This window comes from Palaemon carinicauda, chromosome 44 (assembly GCF_036898095.1).
Source record: "Palaemon carinicauda isolate YSFRI2023 chromosome 44, ASM3689809v2, whole genome shotgun sequence".
NCBI lineage: Eukaryota > Metazoa > Arthropoda > Malacostraca > Decapoda > Palaemonidae > Palaemon > Palaemon carinicauda.
The window spans coordinates 43,266,076-43,283,696 of record NC_090768.1 but is presented as its reverse complement, the minus strand read 5'-3'; the positions used below and the strand labels follow the sequence as shown (position 1 = coordinate 43,283,696).

Below are 17,621 nucleotides of genomic sequence, written 5' to 3'. Positions count from 1 at the left end.
CATGTACTACAGGTGCAAAAGAATATTTTTGCATTACTCTAAAACCCTCATACCAAAAGTAGGTAATATTAATATTGTTCTTAAAAGAACTTGCACCCATTGTTGAAGTATAAAAAAGCAACATACCACTATACTGTGAAATTTGCTTTCTTGATTTACTTTGACTAAAAATTTCAAATTCTATTTTATGTACTGTATCTGGAATTTTATTTCAGATAAATTTACATTTATATGCTACTACGTGTATTTTTCAATTCAATTCAATCACCCAAGGTCTATAGACCTTCCAATCACCGTTATTGACAGTATTACATGCTAATATTTGTTACCGATTCTCGCATGTTGGTAAATACCAATAAATTGAATAAAGAATCTGCAATTTAATTTCACGTTAGATTTGAAGAATCCGATAGAAAACGGACCACTAGCAATGTTTGTCTAGCTCTCAATAGAGGACGCCTTAAAACTTGGTGATTGGGCATTCAGTGGTGCCCAGTGCTAGAGACTCCCTGAATTTTCAATGGTGTCCACTGCTAGAGACTCCTTGAATTTTCAGTGGTTTTCAGTTCTAGAGACTCCTTGAATTGTCCCTTGAACTCGAAATTTTGAGATTTTTAAACTCTCTCTAGTCATTTCTTCAGTGAACCTAGTGAGGTGAAGTTGACCCCATGCAAACGGGAAGGTCGAGAAGTTTGTTGGAACTTTCTCTTAGATTCTACTTGTACATGTGTAAGTATGACTTATTGGGTTTTCGACTTGAAAGTTTACCTGAACTTTTTTCAATTTTTAAGGGCTGGGCTTTAAAAAAAAATTTATATTGTTTAATTTTCAAATGATTTTGAAAAAAAAAATTTAATGGACTGGTCTATATACGAGTTATGGCAGTAGAATTTAAAAATTTTGTAGAAAGAATTTGTTACTCAGTCTTATGAATTATGTTAATGGCTTTGCAATAGCTTGTTTTTTTATTCTTTTGGTTGGGGTAACTACTAATTTGGTTGGATCAGTTTCCATTCTTTTTAATTCTATGGAATGGTCGATAATTTTAACAAAATCTTTAATCAGTTCTCATTGAAAAACTAAGCAGTTTTGAGGCTTGGTATACTTTCTTTCTGGGGATAGTTCGCTGATAATGGAAGATTGGCATTGTGAATCTTGGAATTTGCTGACACTTTTACCATCATTGGATTTATAAATGGGGAACATTACAATTTTTCTGGTTTGACAACCCATAAGGTATGGTCTCGGCTTAGCACGTCTTAAAAAAAAACGCATGGTCATATTTGGGCCCTTTTTTGATAAATGTATTAGTATTTGATTGAATATTGGATTTGCATTTTAAATGTTTTGTTTATATTAATGGTGTTCCTGACATAGAAACGTTTTCATATTTCGAGGAGTATTGTAGGCTAAACTTATTTTATGCACCTAGTTTTTACAGTTGTTGGTTTTGAAATTTCGGGAATTGGATTTTTGGTTGGTTAAGGGACCCTGATAGATTTTCGGTGATGCTATATGTTGGTAATTGTTGAAAACTATCTTTTACACAAGATTCTCCTTTATCTTAACCTTGGCTGCTAAATTTGTAATTGGATTAGCAAATTCAGAGTTGGGACTATGCATATTGAGTTGCTTTTTATCTAATTGAGGTCTTGTTAAGTTTTATTAACTCCTTTTCTTTTATTTAAAAGATATTCCAGGAAATGTTTAGTAGGTTATTGGTATTTAACTTTCGTTGAATGGTTTAGGAGGAATTCTATGGACTTAGCTGAGCATAAGCCTTTAGATTAATGTCGTATGCGAAGTACTAGTGTTGAAAGGGTTTTTTGATTTACTGGAATTTTAGCAAGTTTTCCTTTTTTTCAAGCTCGTTCTTGAAAAACTTAAAATATTGTTAACTAATGTTATAAGCTAAATTTCTATTTTAATAGCCGTTGTTTTTAGAATGGTATTCTTTTTTTTTTTTGTGTGTGTGGGGTGGGGGCATCAAGTCAATATTTTGGTAGATTTTGTGAACCATTAAAGTAAGATTTTACAATTTGACCTAGGTCTGCCACGTATAAATTCTCAAGCGTTTGAATTTTAAAAGTTTGATGGGGGCTTTTAGCAATTTTAGCCTTAAAATTTTTACTCAATATTTGGTGTAAATTTTGACCCATCCCTTTGTTAGGGTATTTAGATTCATGACCTATGGCTGTCCTGTACTAAGACTTTTTACTTGTTAGGTTATGGACGTCATTTTTCTGTTTTTGTGGATGACCACTTTAAAAAAAAAATCACATTGATAGAATTTTAAGGTGTTTGAATGTATTGCCATTCGTATTTTTTATTTACCTTTCTGGTAAATTTTGAACAATGTTTTGAAATTAAGTGGTCAGATATTTATATATCTCATAACTCATATTGGGTAAACTGCCAGCGATCTACGTAAAACCTGTATTTATGCCTTTGATGATTTTGTAGGTAGTTGTATGATTATGAACGTTTTTTTGGTTATAATAAGACGTAAAGAAATTTTCTAGATTGTTCTTTTACTTGTCTTAAGAATTTAATAATTTTCAATAACTGTAATTTAGGCAATTTAGGCTTCGGTAGTTTAAATTCGTTTGAATTTTGGATGTATCACTGTTTCTTGTATAATGATCCTTTTAAAGATTAAAGACAATTTTATTTTGAGGTAAGGAATCTCTTAATATTCATTTTAAAAATTTAATGCGAAATAGCAAAAGTTGAAGATTTTTCAATTTGACTATCGTAATTGCTGATTTTTTTTTTTTTTTTTATTGGCTAGATTTTTATATAAAGGATAGCATTTTGGGTTTAGAATAAGCTACTTTGCTTGCTATTTTCAGGCTTGGGTTATTCAATTGCAAGGTTTGTTTTTGGTTTTTATTTCTATTTCTGCTCCTGCATTATAAATTTAATTAAAACCAATTAATTTTATTGATATTCCACAAGTTCTAGAACGTGTGGTTGGTATATTTTAAGATTTCTGTTTTTAGAAATTAAAATTAATACGTTTTTAAATGATGAAATTTAGTTTGAGGATTGAGAGAGAACTGTATAAAATGTTCAATGACGGGTGATAACACATCTCTGGTAGAACACTCAAACTAATTTCAAGACAATGTTACAAGTTTGGCATTTTCAAATTTTAAGTGGGTAGTCAAACTGTAGCTTATGCTTGGAAATGTTTTACTGATCCTGTCTCACAGGCTAAAGGCCTGTGCACTGCAAGACCAGCAAGAGTTAAGTCGACTTATGTCATATTACGTGAATAGGATAGTGTTTTTTTAGAACCTTTATATGTCCTTCGGATGTCCAGCTGAAGTTTATTATAGAATATTGGGACCACTCATTTGGAAGCCCTAGAACCTACAATTCTCTTATCTGCACAGTTGGCTGCATGGTGTAGCGAATCTAAATATCTCGGACATCCGGTTCTGATATCTTTGGTCATTGCAAATCTTAAAATCTACGTTTAATTTTAACAGGTAGCCACGTGTAGTTCAATCTGCGCAGGAGTAATAATTTTGTAGGACAGGGTACCTTTAATTAATCTTGTAGGTTGTATGGTCAATCGCGGCAAGTTTTCTTTACACATTCATGAAGTGAATTTTGTGATTTAAATCATTCTTGCCATTAAAAGGTTATTGTACAATATATAAATGGTAGTTAGTCTTGAGCGACTTTAGTTTTTAAAATTGGATTGGTAATACCATGGGCAATTATTGCGATATGGAATTTTTTAAAGGATGTAAATGTACTCTACTTAGGCATTGAAGTGGTGAAAATTCTCTGGCAGTTAATTTACTTGATAATTGACATAGAATTTCAGTTTGAAAAAGGATTAAGCTTTGTAACTTTTTTCTTTGAATGAATGTGGTAAATTATGGTTAGTATTTGATTTGCATTGCTACAAACACAAGTGAAGTTTGGTGTATGAATCAAAGATAGCTTTTGGTGAATTCTTATCCCAAGTGCTATCTAAAGCTTAGCTTGGTCTCAATTAATTTATCAAGTGGGTCAGTCAATAGTTTCTAAAATGCAGTTTCCCGTTGGTGATGTTGTAATATTTCAAATCGATTTGCGACTGTTTAGTACCTTCAACAGTGAAGCATTTGTTGAACGAATGCCCCCATTATAGTAACTAAAGATCTGTTTGAGGCTCGAGATGAGGATGGCAGGTTCATGCTTGCCAAAATTCTTGGACATGTTCTACTATGCGAGTGGTATTTTTATTTATTTCAGAAGCAGGTCTTTTGAAAACTATTTAACTTTTGACATTCAACTTTTATAGTTTTAATTAAATATTTTTTTATTTTTTATATAAAATAAATATCGGTGTCAATGACCTTAGATCACAGGATGCCTGAAAAATTTTAAATCAAATCGATTTGTATGGATTATAAAGATCAGAAAATTTTACATCTTAACTATCAGTATTTGATATGTTATGTATTTAATCAGTTCTTAGCCGTCCTGCATTTTTTAAGTAAACTAGATTCCCTTTAGGATTTTATTTGAATTAATACTTTGGGTGGTAAAGTTTCCCATATCTTAGAATTTATTCACATTGAACATTTGATAATGGGGTGGCATTATAAAATTTATTAATTGTAGTCTCTTCGGATCCGTACTGTCCTTATCGCTGTTTTTTTTCTTTCAGCTTTAGCTGTAAACAGGAGAAATAACATTGGTACGTCGAAAAAGGAATACTGGAAAAATCACAAGGTATAACTTCAAATTTTGGTGTTGTATTATTCAATTACAAAAGTAAAATGTATTTACAATTTATAGTAAACTAACTGAGATAACTTGGTTTTTCTTATCCTTGGGACTTGCTTCTGCATGTTAATGGTGTAAGATCTTTCATAGTCAAGTACTAACTGTAGCCCAATTTGTAAATTGTGGGATCAAGAGTAAGCCAATATTGTGATGTCTGAAATATTACAAATCTGCCCTGATGGAAGTGTTAGCTAATTGTTCATTATTGGGCAACTCCTTGAAAGACAGTCTTAAGCTTATGAATTACATTGGTCTCAAATTAATCTTGTTCACAAGCTTGAAAGTACGAATTTTAACGTTGAATATCCAGTGATTAACCCAAGTGTAAAGTGAAATTGACTGGAAATATTAATACCTAAAGTGACTGTACAAAAGACCAATAACCCTTTGAAATTTTCATTTTGTACTTAAACTTTTGAAAAAAGATAAATTTCTAAAAAAAAATGCCTTTTGAAATCTGATAAAGCTCTAAAAAAACGCAAGTGAATAAGCTAATGTAGCGGATTGTTGAATATTCTTCAATGGTTATTAATTTTAAGATATTGGAGGGTAAGAAAAACTAAAATACTGGTGCAAAGAGGTTTTGGTAATAGTTTGCAACTTACAGTATTTTGGAAATTAAGATACTCTAGTTTAATTTTATTCACATTATAAATTTATCACTTAAAGAAATTTAGCTTTGGCAATTACGAGCAAAGAAAATGTCAAATAGCAAAAGCATTAATCTGAAACTATTCAATAATGCATAATTCAGTCAAGTACATAGTATTGATATAATACAATAAAACATTGATATATCTAAATTTGGAAAAGGAAATTTAATTTAAACGTAAATATTCAATAGTAAATAGCTATTTGCAGGTTCCAGACTTCACATGAAAAATAGGTTAATAGATTGGCGTTATTCAATATGAAAATTCAGATATAGAAGAATACTTTAGACTCAAACATATAAATGCGTAGGTTACAACATAAGGTAATAAGGTGGAGGTAGCAAAACAAATGATATAGACAACGTTCTACAGAAGGCCAGATTGTTAAAATGAAATATGCCTCAAAGTTTTATGATTTGAAAGATCTAGCACAGCTAAATTATAAATGTGGAACGTAAGCCTTGGCGACAACTGAACTGAACGTGGTAAATCTGAATTTTTATCCGCCATTGAATATGAAGAATGCTGAAAGAATCTGCTTGAAAATAAGAGGAAAATAGCTTATAAAACTGGGACTTTTGTTGTAATGGTAAATCAAGTATATTAACTAAAATTTTGAGTTCATAAAAAATATCTACATATTGGGAAACTTTAAATAGCTATTCTAACAAAAATTTATTAGTTAACTCAAATATTAAGGTTTTGTCAATGGTTTGATATTTACTGTCCCGGTTATCCACTGGAACCAGAATGAACCCTACAAATATGTTGATTGATAATGGTTTTGTAGATTTGACTAGTTAATCGATTTTGTACGATCTTGTTAGCTGATTCTTGTCGCACAAGACAAATTGGAAAATTGTGAATTTCATAATCCCCAATATAAATAAATGCAGTCTGCTCGATGTACACTGGCCGCACTTGGTCCTAGATACACTTAAACTTTCAACCTTCAACTAAACCTCAGTTCCACTTCCTTTCAGCTAACTTCGATCATCCTACAGTTACTTTATACTGTAACAACGAAGTTTAACCTCAGTTGAAAAGCTTAATCCTGTTCAAAATTTGTACTTTTATAGTTAAATTTTATTCTACACATGGGATCCATTAATTTCTTTAAAATTAAGGCTATGGAAAAGACTGGTAAACTCTTGATTTAAAAAATGTGCATTAGTTAAAATGTAGTTGTCACGCTATATGGGAGTATAGATAGCGATACTTTGGTCAGAAGTTATTCAAAATTGCTGAATAGCTAACTGCATGGACAAATTTACCTAAAGGTAAATTGAAATATGGTCACTTAGCTTTAGTCCAGATAGGAAGTCATACAGAATTAAGAGTTCTCATTTCAATTTTATTACGTCTACGTAGTTTCATGTGCTAAACTCTATTTTAAAAAATCCGCAAACTGAAATTGAGTATATAGGATATTTAACTGTTTGCGGTTAGTTGAGTGGGACAACAATATTAGTCTGGTTTAAGAGTTCTATAAAATGCCTGGTTTGTCGCCCACTGTGCAACGATTATGACGACAATGCCAATAGGATTCAAAATGGAGAACATTGGATATTTGAGCTATGTACTTTTTAATTGACAGCAGTAATTCTGTGAAGCCCTTATCATTAGTGTTAATTTGTTTTAGAAGTATAGATAGTCATTATCAATTTCGCAATACTCTAGAATGCCATCTAGTTCACTTGCTCGATTGTACACCTTTTGGGCTATGATTATATATAGTTCATATATATCAATTGACTGTTTCCATTCTGTGCTGTAAGACCATGATTTGAAGTAGCAATTCGTACTTCTCGTGTACAGATGAGCGACCTGTCATAGAACTAGTATTTTACAACTAAAATATTTGAGTCATAATACTGAAGATGGTCTCTAGGAGATGATACGGGTAGGCATATTTTGGCTTTAAATCCAGAACTATTCTGGTGTAGTTTAGATATAGTGCATTATCCCTTAATATTTTTAGAGGATCAAATATAAAAGTTGGGCGTCAAAAATTATAATCAAATTATAACATTATGCAGCATGTAGAAGTTTTTCCAGAAATTATTTCCTTTATTGGAAACAGTACAGTAGTTTTTACACTAATGTAGTTTGTGACACTTTAATTCGGAGAGAAGTTTCACATTTGGACTTCTCCGTAGTTGTTGTAATTGTAGTCAGTGTCATTAAACTAAGCTTAAGATTCATGATAGTACAACTTGTAAAGTCAAGTAATAAGTTATAGGGTTTATTCTGGTTCCAATGGGCTGAGGTTAAGATATAGTTTAGCATGATGGTCATTATAGTAAATTACTCTAAAACCTGAATAAATCTCAATGTACACGTGCGTATAAGCTTCATAATTTGCTGAAAAAATCTGCTTACATATTTGCTGCATTATTTTTTATATAGAGGTACAACACATTATCCACCGTAGTTCCAATTTTCTCTTGCTGAATTGGTATTTAATTTTTAAAGATTTCCTCTCGGGTAACCGAATGACTAAAAATTATTTTACAATATCTATGATACCTAAAGTCCTTTATAACATTTAGCATAAGTTACCGTTTTGCAACGGTTATATTTAAAAATTAATATAGACTGGGTTTGCTTAATTAGCTGTATAATTAAATGGACCCGGCAAAATAGTTGGAGGGGCATTCAAAAAGGACACATCTATTACGAATATATTGCATATATTTGGCGTTTTTTGTAGTGATGGATGTACGGAAAATGTTCAGCGAAAAATCGATTTAGTAAGACAAACTAAGACAACTTAACTTTTTTCGTCAGTGGAGTTGAAGCCAAGCCATGATCTCGATTTCTTATGACAAGTTGTAGTTATTAGTGCTTACAATATAGATAGATTAGAATGAATTGTTTACTGTAACTTGAAATAACGACATGTAGCTGAGGCAGGGTTGCTTAAAACCATCCTTGTGCATATTTTGTGACAAGCGATTATTAACATAGCTACCATCTAAGTAATAACTTCTATCTCAGCTACTGTAGAACTATGTAGTTTAGTTTATTTGATAGTATGGTTACAGTAGTCTTGACTAATGTAAACGATCATGTATTTCAACAAACACCCTCAATTACTTATGATAGATCTTGATATAATGAAATGTTGGAAACTTGTATTTTTTTCCTTTCAAGGGTTTTTAATCTATACCATTCCATTCCTTATCTCGATGCTTTCTAGTCCCCTATAAGATAACTTACATTAAAATTTATATCAATGGCGATTTAAACTCTTAGAACTTTCCCAATGTAGGCTTCTTTACAATAATATTTGATCATAGATATTCTGTGAAATTACGAAGTGTTAATGTTAGTCTTCATTCTCGTGTAAGTTTTGATTGAATCATATTATATATATATATATATATATATATATATATATATATATATATATATATATATATATATATATATATATATATATATATTATATATATTTTATATTTTATATAAAAGATGGTCATTCTGCGTATTTTTGGCGGTTCTTGATAAAACTTGCCATATTCTTAATATAAAAAGAAAAGGATTTTGAAATATTTTGTGGTGTAATATTTTATTTTAGTTTACCCTAAAAGTTTTCTTTGAATTAAAAATAACGATCGTTTTCTATATTTAAATAATATAGACTAATGTAAATAGACACCCTTTGTGTGCATCAATTCATTAAGGTATAAATAATTGTTGTACAAATATCTTTCAAAAACCCTTATAGCAATCTATTCAGAGAAATTTTTTAAAAGCTTATATTTAAACCATAATTAAGAGAAGTGATAGAAATGCTGGGTTTGGTGAAGGTCTCTTGATTGCTCAAAACTTTTTTTACGATCCAGTGAACATTTAAAGGAGAAAGGTATTTTTATTATTTTTTTCCTAGATAGTCTATGTTTTTGCTTTAAATAAGATTTTGACACTTTAAAAGTACATTATTGCCGTTAAAGCATTTTATCTAGTTGCATTTTGACAAGTCTTGAGATCTAAAATTAATATTTTTTTTTTATTATTAATGTGTTAATTATTTTTAATCAAGTTTGGACAAAGAAGAAAAATTAAAAAAAAAAAAAAACTTAAGCCTTAAAAGGATTCATCTCATACGAAAAAATAAATCAGATTAACCCAAATTTGTGTATTGTATAAGCTAAATCAGTCTTAATAATTGTACTGTGCAGAACTGAATAATGGCTTCATATTATGCAACCAGCTATATTTCAACTGTAAAATATAGGGAATTCACCATTTCTGTTTTTCAATACCTGTCGTTTAGTAGATTATGAAATCAGTTGACTGGTCAAGATACATATGAAAGCTAGTTTATTATATTTTCCGATCAGAAATTTAAGAACATTGATTCAGATAATCGATAGTGTATCCATTGCTTCGGTGTTTGTGTACGCTACGACCAGTGCAATGTTCATAGCAAGGATATTTGAAAACTTTAGGCTATCAATAACACATACTTTAACTGGCATAAGTATCGTTTACAAATTAATAAAGCACTATCGCTCGCTATATATAATTAACGTATTTAACTGCCACAAATACAAACGCGATTAGTACAATATTATCGAGTCTTAACGTGTCTATTAATCACAATACAAACACCATTATAATATTCACGGAACAATGTCCAATTTTCACTTTGATCTCTTCTTGGCTTCAAAATTAAAGACATCCTTTTATAATTCAGTTTTGATCATTTCTCTCTCTCTCTCTCTCTCTCTCTCTCTCTCTCTCTCTCTCTCTCTCTCTCTCTCTCTCTCTCTCTCTCTCTCTCTCTCTCTCTCTCTCTGTGTGTGTGTAAGAAAACATCCCTTAATCTGATCTACAATAATCAACAGCAAAAATATTTGGTCTTAGCTAAGGGCAGTTGTGAAGGATCAGTACTTCTGTTGAGTTTTAACCCCGAAGGACTTGGATGTTATAACTTATGATTTCAATATAATTTGGCATACAAAGGGGACAGGATGCACTCACTGGAGTATTTAATGAATTGAATATTCAAATTTGAAAATGTGGTACAAAACAATAAAAAGTTAGTCTAAGTATTGGTTCCACAACTGGGGGCTGTAGGCAGTGAATGAGACCATGCAATAGTGTCCATCTTTATTTGAAATTACTTTTTTAGGAATCGAATTCAAAAGTATGTCTTTGTTAAACCAAAAATGTGTTTCTAGTTGTCATAGGCAATTTTGCTGTGTGTTGCTCATCTGGCAGTAATCGCAATTTTCCTAAAAGTCATAAATTGCCTTGTTTATAGTAATGGTTTCTGTGACTCAGAATCTAGTTAGTCTCGCCCGTACCGGCGACTGTAAATAGCCTCTCATATGGTTTGGCTAACACGTGAACTTTTAATCCTCTTTTTAAACATGCGTATGATTTAGGTTTTTTTTATAACTGGTTTATTTTCATCGAGATACCATAATTTTTTTCACACCAAGGTTGCAGAATCGTAGTAGGTTACGACGAATTTCTTGTTGAATTCAAATTGGTTTACTCGGGGTATTGGGGGAGAGAAGTAAGATATGTCCCACATTGGGTTAAAGTGACACAAAAGCTGAGTAGATAACTTTCTATTAACATCGAATTTAAAGTAAGCAAGGAGAGTATTTTCCACTTTATAAGCTCTCGCTTTTTTGCCTTTTCATATCTGAAACGCAAACAGTCGTCAAATACATCAGGAAAATATAACTTGCTGTACCCTCGTTTAAGTGAGTTCACTTGTAGTCATATTTTACGGATTTGTATACATGTCACATGATCAGAGTTAATTTCTGGGGTTTTAAAGCTTAGGGAAACTACTGGAGTTAGTGGAATTTTTACTTTCGTTTTACATATTGGATATAAGAAGGATAAAAGTTGGTAAATGTATACAATTAGGGATGACGAAGAAATTCGTAAACAAAATTATTCGAAGTGTTGAATCTTCGTCGAAGATTCATCCAATGACTAAATCTCTTTCGAAAGAGAATCATTACTAAGATCCAATTTCAGTGCCTTAGTCTCTTCATAAAATCATTTAGTTTTCGGTTAACGATCCTGGGCAAAATGTTCAAAGATATTTTGATAAATCTTGCTATATATTAAATCAACATTGTAACTTGAGGAGCAAAATGCCATGACTTTGTATACCTGAATTTTAATGTGTGCAAAGACAGTTTTGAAATTAAATATAGCATATCTTTGCCAAAGTCAGCTGATAGTGGTTTTTTTGTATTGGTCAGGAATTTTCTAGTGTACCTTAATGGTCTATCCAATCATTGGTTTTATGACGAAACCAAGACTTAGGTTGAGTCCAATTCTACTTAGTCTAAATTTCTAAAATGCTTTTAAAGGAAATGGGTTACTTGGGAAAACAGGAAACATATTTGAAGTTTATCAATATTGTCGTTATTTCTAAAAAAAAAAAAAAAAATAGAGAAGGGAAACTGAATATTTGCGTAGTCATTCCAAATTAGATGTCAACTTTCTCCCTTTACAAACCCCTCCCAAGGCCGTCGCAAATGGCCTTGCCTCTACCCCTTTCAGCCCTCAGTGACCCCTTACCACTAAAGATTTTATAGGCTATAGTTTATTTTCCTTTAAAATTTACTACAAATCGTTATGATTAACTTCTTGGAACTAAATGGGTTTAAAAGAAAATTAATGCACTAATATAGTAGATTTTACAAAATTCTTGAAATCTACGAAAAAAAAAAACTAACTCTTCGTTGCTTCACCATGTGGATGCATATAATACTATTTGCCTCCTGTGTTAATGAAGGCTTTATAATTTATCATGAATCTTGTTTTTCCGATTCATTAACCACCTAGAGAAAACATGACAATTTTATCAATTCATAAATTCCAGTCAATGGCTTTAATACGTCCACGAAAATTTAATTTGATTTAAACTCCAAGAAAGTATGCACTCAATGACTTTAACTTACTTTAAGGCAGTTTTTTTTCCTGATCGAGTATCATGTGGAGCTGCCAACCTGTAAGAATTGTTTGTCTTATACAATCTAAAGTATTCAGAGTATCATGTAGCGCAATATGCGTTAATTGTCAAATTCTCGGTACCATAGGATTTCATGAAATGAAAAAAGTCGTCATCTTGAAAGCCTGAATATCATCAGTCCTTCGGATGTCTAGTGGGAGTTTGTATAACAATCTTATGATGGCCGAATATTATCGTGTCGACACTTTTTTAGCATCCAGTTCTGATAATTTGCAATGCTTCAAAATTTATTCAAGTTTCAATAGGCCCCAAGTGTAGTTCAGGCAGTACAAGGGTAATCTTTTCTCGGATGGGATAGCTTTTGCCAATCTTGCTCCTCAGTTTATGATCTCTCACTTTTTGAGTTGAACTTTACGTAGGTTTTAGTAGATAGTTATTGTATTTTTCCTAATAATAACACATTTAATCACAATTATCTTAACAGAACATTCGTCCTGATATTTCTTTACGAAAGCAATATTTTAAAGGTGATAACCAAAGAGAAATTACAGTCCATAATACTGTTAGGTCACAAATTTGACTAGATATCGAGGTCAAGTTATATAAGGTATAGTGTTTATGTGGATGTCACTAATGATTCTTAAATGTTTTTCTTCCCTCTATGAACTCCTGTTTTGTTTTCATCTGGTTTTAATTTTTGAACATCCTTCCCTAACACTAGTAAAAATTGTATATCATAGGCAAAAAGATTGATAGACTAATAATATAGATACGAAATAGGTTTAGGATTGGGCATAGTATACTTCCCTGGGATACCCCTCTGCTCGATGGTTCATAGGATGACTAAGAATTTCCATTTCGTACACAATAGCTTCCATCAGCCCTAGATCAGCTACCGATGGTTTAAAATTGCTCGAGCTAAGATGTACGTACCTCTACTTTAGTTTCTAGAGCTTTCAAATATTTGGCCCCAAGACTACAGTATCTAACAAGCTCCAACTAGACATCCGAAAGAGTGAAGATATTAAGGTTTCAAGAAGAAACTGAAGACTTTCTTGTTTTCTAAGTGCTTCATTAATTTGGATTGGACAATTAACGCTGAATAAGCTATGCGATAATTTTCAAATATCTAAGAATGTATATGACAAACATATCTAGTAGGTCCTGTAGTGCGTAGGGTTTCCCTGTGTGATAGTACCAGGAGAACGGCTCTTTAAGTAAAGTAAGTACTCTATTAATCCTTTAGATACTCAAAAGCCTCATCCTCAATACCAATGGATCGTAAATCGTTGAGCAGTAAATCAATCAAACTATCAAAAGCAGCAATAAAATCAATTAAAATCAGGATGCTATATGTCCTCATCCATTACTTCCAGTAAATGATATTCACAATAGAGCAAGTAGCTCTCACCATTGGATATAACTGCCAGTATGTTAACCGGTTATCCGGCAATGCTTAATTTTTTCCCAAATGACAAACTAGCTGTTCAAGAATGACAAAATCTGGGCACTTTTGACATGGATAGATTCGAAATAATTTATACGCATCGTGATAATCGAGACCACTTTTCATAAGTCGTGTAAACATAGCAACTTTCTCAGATTTAGGATACTTATTAATTAATACTGGTACTGACTTTTATTGAAATAATGTTCGCTCCACTAGAATAGTCTTCTTCTATTACTTCAGATATTCGCATCGGATCAGTTGCATGATTCGTTTTTTATCTCCCTTAAAATTTCTTGTGACTTCATCATTTGTTATATTATCAAATTTCATTCATTTTTCTTATGCGTCTAGATCCCTTTTTTTATTTACGTTTCCCAATAGACCATTTAGAGACTATATAGGGTATTCATCGTGCCTGTTGCTGCTTAGATTATACAGTTACCTCGCTGCTTAATAGGCACTTTTACTCATTACGGCTCTCTCTCTCTCTCTCTCTCTCTCTCTCTCTCTCTCTCTCTCTCTCTCTCTCTCTCTCTCTCTCTCTCTCATCATAACAATTTGAAATGTTGTCTTTACCCTCAAACCCATTCAGTTTGGACAAGTCCCTTTTAAACACTTAAAATTGTATTGAGTAAATGGATTTAGGCAAGATATTAATCTTTGATTTCAACATCCCAGTAGACGATTGTCTATACCATACCATTCTCGTTTTTAATATTTTTTTATTAATTAGAATTAGGGACTAACGAATCTGAATAAATTGTACCACGTTGCTATGTATTTTTGCGACTTGATCTGGGGAACCAATTGCTGTTTTTTTTAAACTAAAGCAAAATGTTTTATTAAGTGAGTATCCAATACGTTAAGCAGAATTAGCCCTATTTTTAAAGATTTCAGACCTTGATTTTTATTAAACTTATTAATCCATAATTTCAATATTTTTCGTTTTCATTCTTGTTTTTTCCTAAACAAATTTAAAATCTAATTCGATGCTTAATGTAACTTGTAATTCCATTTGAACTTATTTATTGATAATTTATGTATAACTTTTAAAACATGATTTTATTCATTCTATTTGTGCTCACAATTTGATGCTTATTATCAAATATTTATCTTTTCATCCACACCATAATTGTTTACTTTAATCTGACCATTTTAACTTCTCACTACCTTCCAAAACCTCGTATCGCAAATACCATGGAAATACTTAAAACCATAGGAATGGCTATTCATTTCTTACTTAATGATCATAATTTATGTAAAGGGTTGGGAGGGGAAGGGTGTAGCTTAGAAACCCTCTAGAAACCACAACAACAACAACAACTCGATAACAATAACTCGATAACAATAACAATTTGGAGTTGTTTACTGAATTTAAAGCTCCTATTAAATACAGTAGTTCAACTCAATAACTCGTAAAACAAAATAAAGACAAATCAAATGATAGAAAAACTAGACAGAAAGCGAGTTGCAAGACTTGGGCGTCACTGTTAAACCACAAACCTTCTAAACACTTTAATCTAAAATAAATTGATGACTGAATTAGCTTACAGCTAGCTATTTTCTTATTTTACTTTTTTCAGAGTTGATATTCGGTTTTTGGAGTAAGAAGGCCTATAAGGTCCCCTCTTGTTAGGTTAAGTAGGTGTTCCTATGTAATTATGACATTGTGTTCCATTGAGGCTTTATTACAACAATTAATACTACTTTAATGTTAATAGTATCATGTTCCTAATTAATAACAGAAATTGAAGTAAAAAAAACTCAAAGCAATATCTAAGGGGTTGTTAGAAATGGAAGGATGGAAATACCGTAGTAAAGGTGTGTAGATAATTAGGGGAATGGTACTCAAAAAAGAGACTATAGTCTTGGCATAAGCAAAGGGGAAGTGAAATATAGAATATATAGAGTAAGAAATTAGAAGTATGGAGATGTTAACAAAGTAGAATAATTTGTATTGTAGGGGGGAAATTGGGGAATAAAGATATACGAGACAGTAGTGGTACCCACATTGTTAGCAATTCTTGAGATGTTTGGTATTCTGAAGTTAGAGGGATTTCGGTATAAGATTGATACATGGATGTTTGAACAAGTTGCAACTACACATTAGTTAGGGATAGCTGAAATGGGCATAGAAATAGAATCGTAGGAAAAATGCGATGCATAATTACCTGACAGATGGTTTGTTAAATAGACAGTGGAACACCAAATATGGGAACTATATGGATAATGTTAGCGAAAAGTCATTTATAAATATGGAAAAAGTATAATATTGAAATTGTAGAGGTAAACAATTATAGAAAGTAAGAAGTGAAGAAAGGAATAAAAGTTATAGTAACAAGGGAAACTGTAATAGAAACTGGAGGAGGCAGAGATAAGTACAAGGAAGAAAAAAGGCAGAAATGACAAAGATGAGGGTTGTAAAAGGTAATAGCAGAAGAGATTACACAGGTGAACTTGACAACGGGAAATTCATAATAATGAACACAAGATTTAATGCGATAATTTAAAAGAAAATTGTAGAAAACGGATGGAAAATGATAGGTATTTGTGGAGAGAAAACTTCATAACCAATTTGCCATCATAACTTTTTTTTACCATCAAATAGTGTCAGACAGGCAGTCAACTTGCAATAGGGCTAGACCGCGTGAACCATAAAACCCTTCCTCTCCCTGCTTGTCCTTTCCTTTTCTTTTCATTCTTACTGTACTTGAAGGTGGCTTCAACTCAACATCGCACGAGGGTCTGCCCCTCTCTTTTATTCTCATCCTGTACTTCTCTTTCTCCCTTTTTCCTTATTCCTTCCCATCCCGAGTACCTGCCTTCGGACTATAAACTGGATTGTATCCAGGGGTACTCTTCCTTATCCCATATTCCCCACTTCCCTATCCTTATCCATTGCATTAGAATTAAGGAAATTAGATTTGCCGACCAAAGAAGTTGCCTAATATGTCAGACAAGCTGTGAAAGTAAAACAATGTAAAAATGGAAACCTTGCTGATTGCTGTAAAGTAGGTAGCTAATGATAATTCTGTTTCTATAGGTTACCTCGATTTGCACATACATATCTAGTTGTGAGATCTCAAATCATAGTGTTGTGGGGTGAACAACGGGGAACTTGGAACCTGGTTGTTGTTGTAAATCAGTTATGAATAAATTGAAAAGTAACTTGTGTCATTTTTGGGAGAAATGAGTTTTCAAGCGAATTTATTAATATATTTTTTTTATTCCAAACTGGTAGTCAGTTAATTACTAAAGCTGTAATAAAGCTCTCTCTCTCTCTCTCTCTCTCTCTCTCTCTCTCTCTCTCTCTCTCTCTCTCTCTCTCTCTCTCTCTCTCTCTCTCTCTTTGCTTTTACGATAAATGTAATTAGTATCGAATAGTAGAATGTAGTAATAGATAAAGTATACGAATCTTGAATTTATTTCCTTTTTCAGAGGTTGAGCATACTCGACAAGAAGGTGCGATTCTCCCTGGGATCAAGTACCCAACTCTACACCACAAGACTCGTGGAAGATACTATAATAAGCTGCGATAATTACAAGTAAGTGGTTAACTGGACAAGATTTTGGATGATTTTAGTGTGTATGGGAACGCTAAGATCGTACACTTCTGCTTCTTAGGCAATTGAAGTCTCATTCACTCTTGAAATACAGTTTTAACAAGCACAATTTCATCATCATTGGTGAAATTCATCCTGATCATTCCAATGTACGTTAGGCCATTCTTAAATTTTAGCACTTTATAGTTTTCATCTATTACTTTTGCCGGATG

The 17,621-nt window shown here is 32.1% G+C and overlaps 1 long non-coding RNA gene across 1 annotated transcript; it reads left to right on the top strand.

Annotated features, from left to right (window-relative positions):
• Positions 1 to 543: 543 nt before the first annotated feature.
• Positions 544 to 17,393, top strand: LOC137634090 (uncharacterized). The gene is made up of 3 exons (XR_011042448.1): positions 544 to 729; positions 4,670 to 4,734; positions 17,285 to 17,393. It is a non-coding gene; the product is annotated as an uncharacterized lncRNA (long non-coding RNA).
• Positions 17,394 to 17,621: the final 228 nt, after the last annotated feature.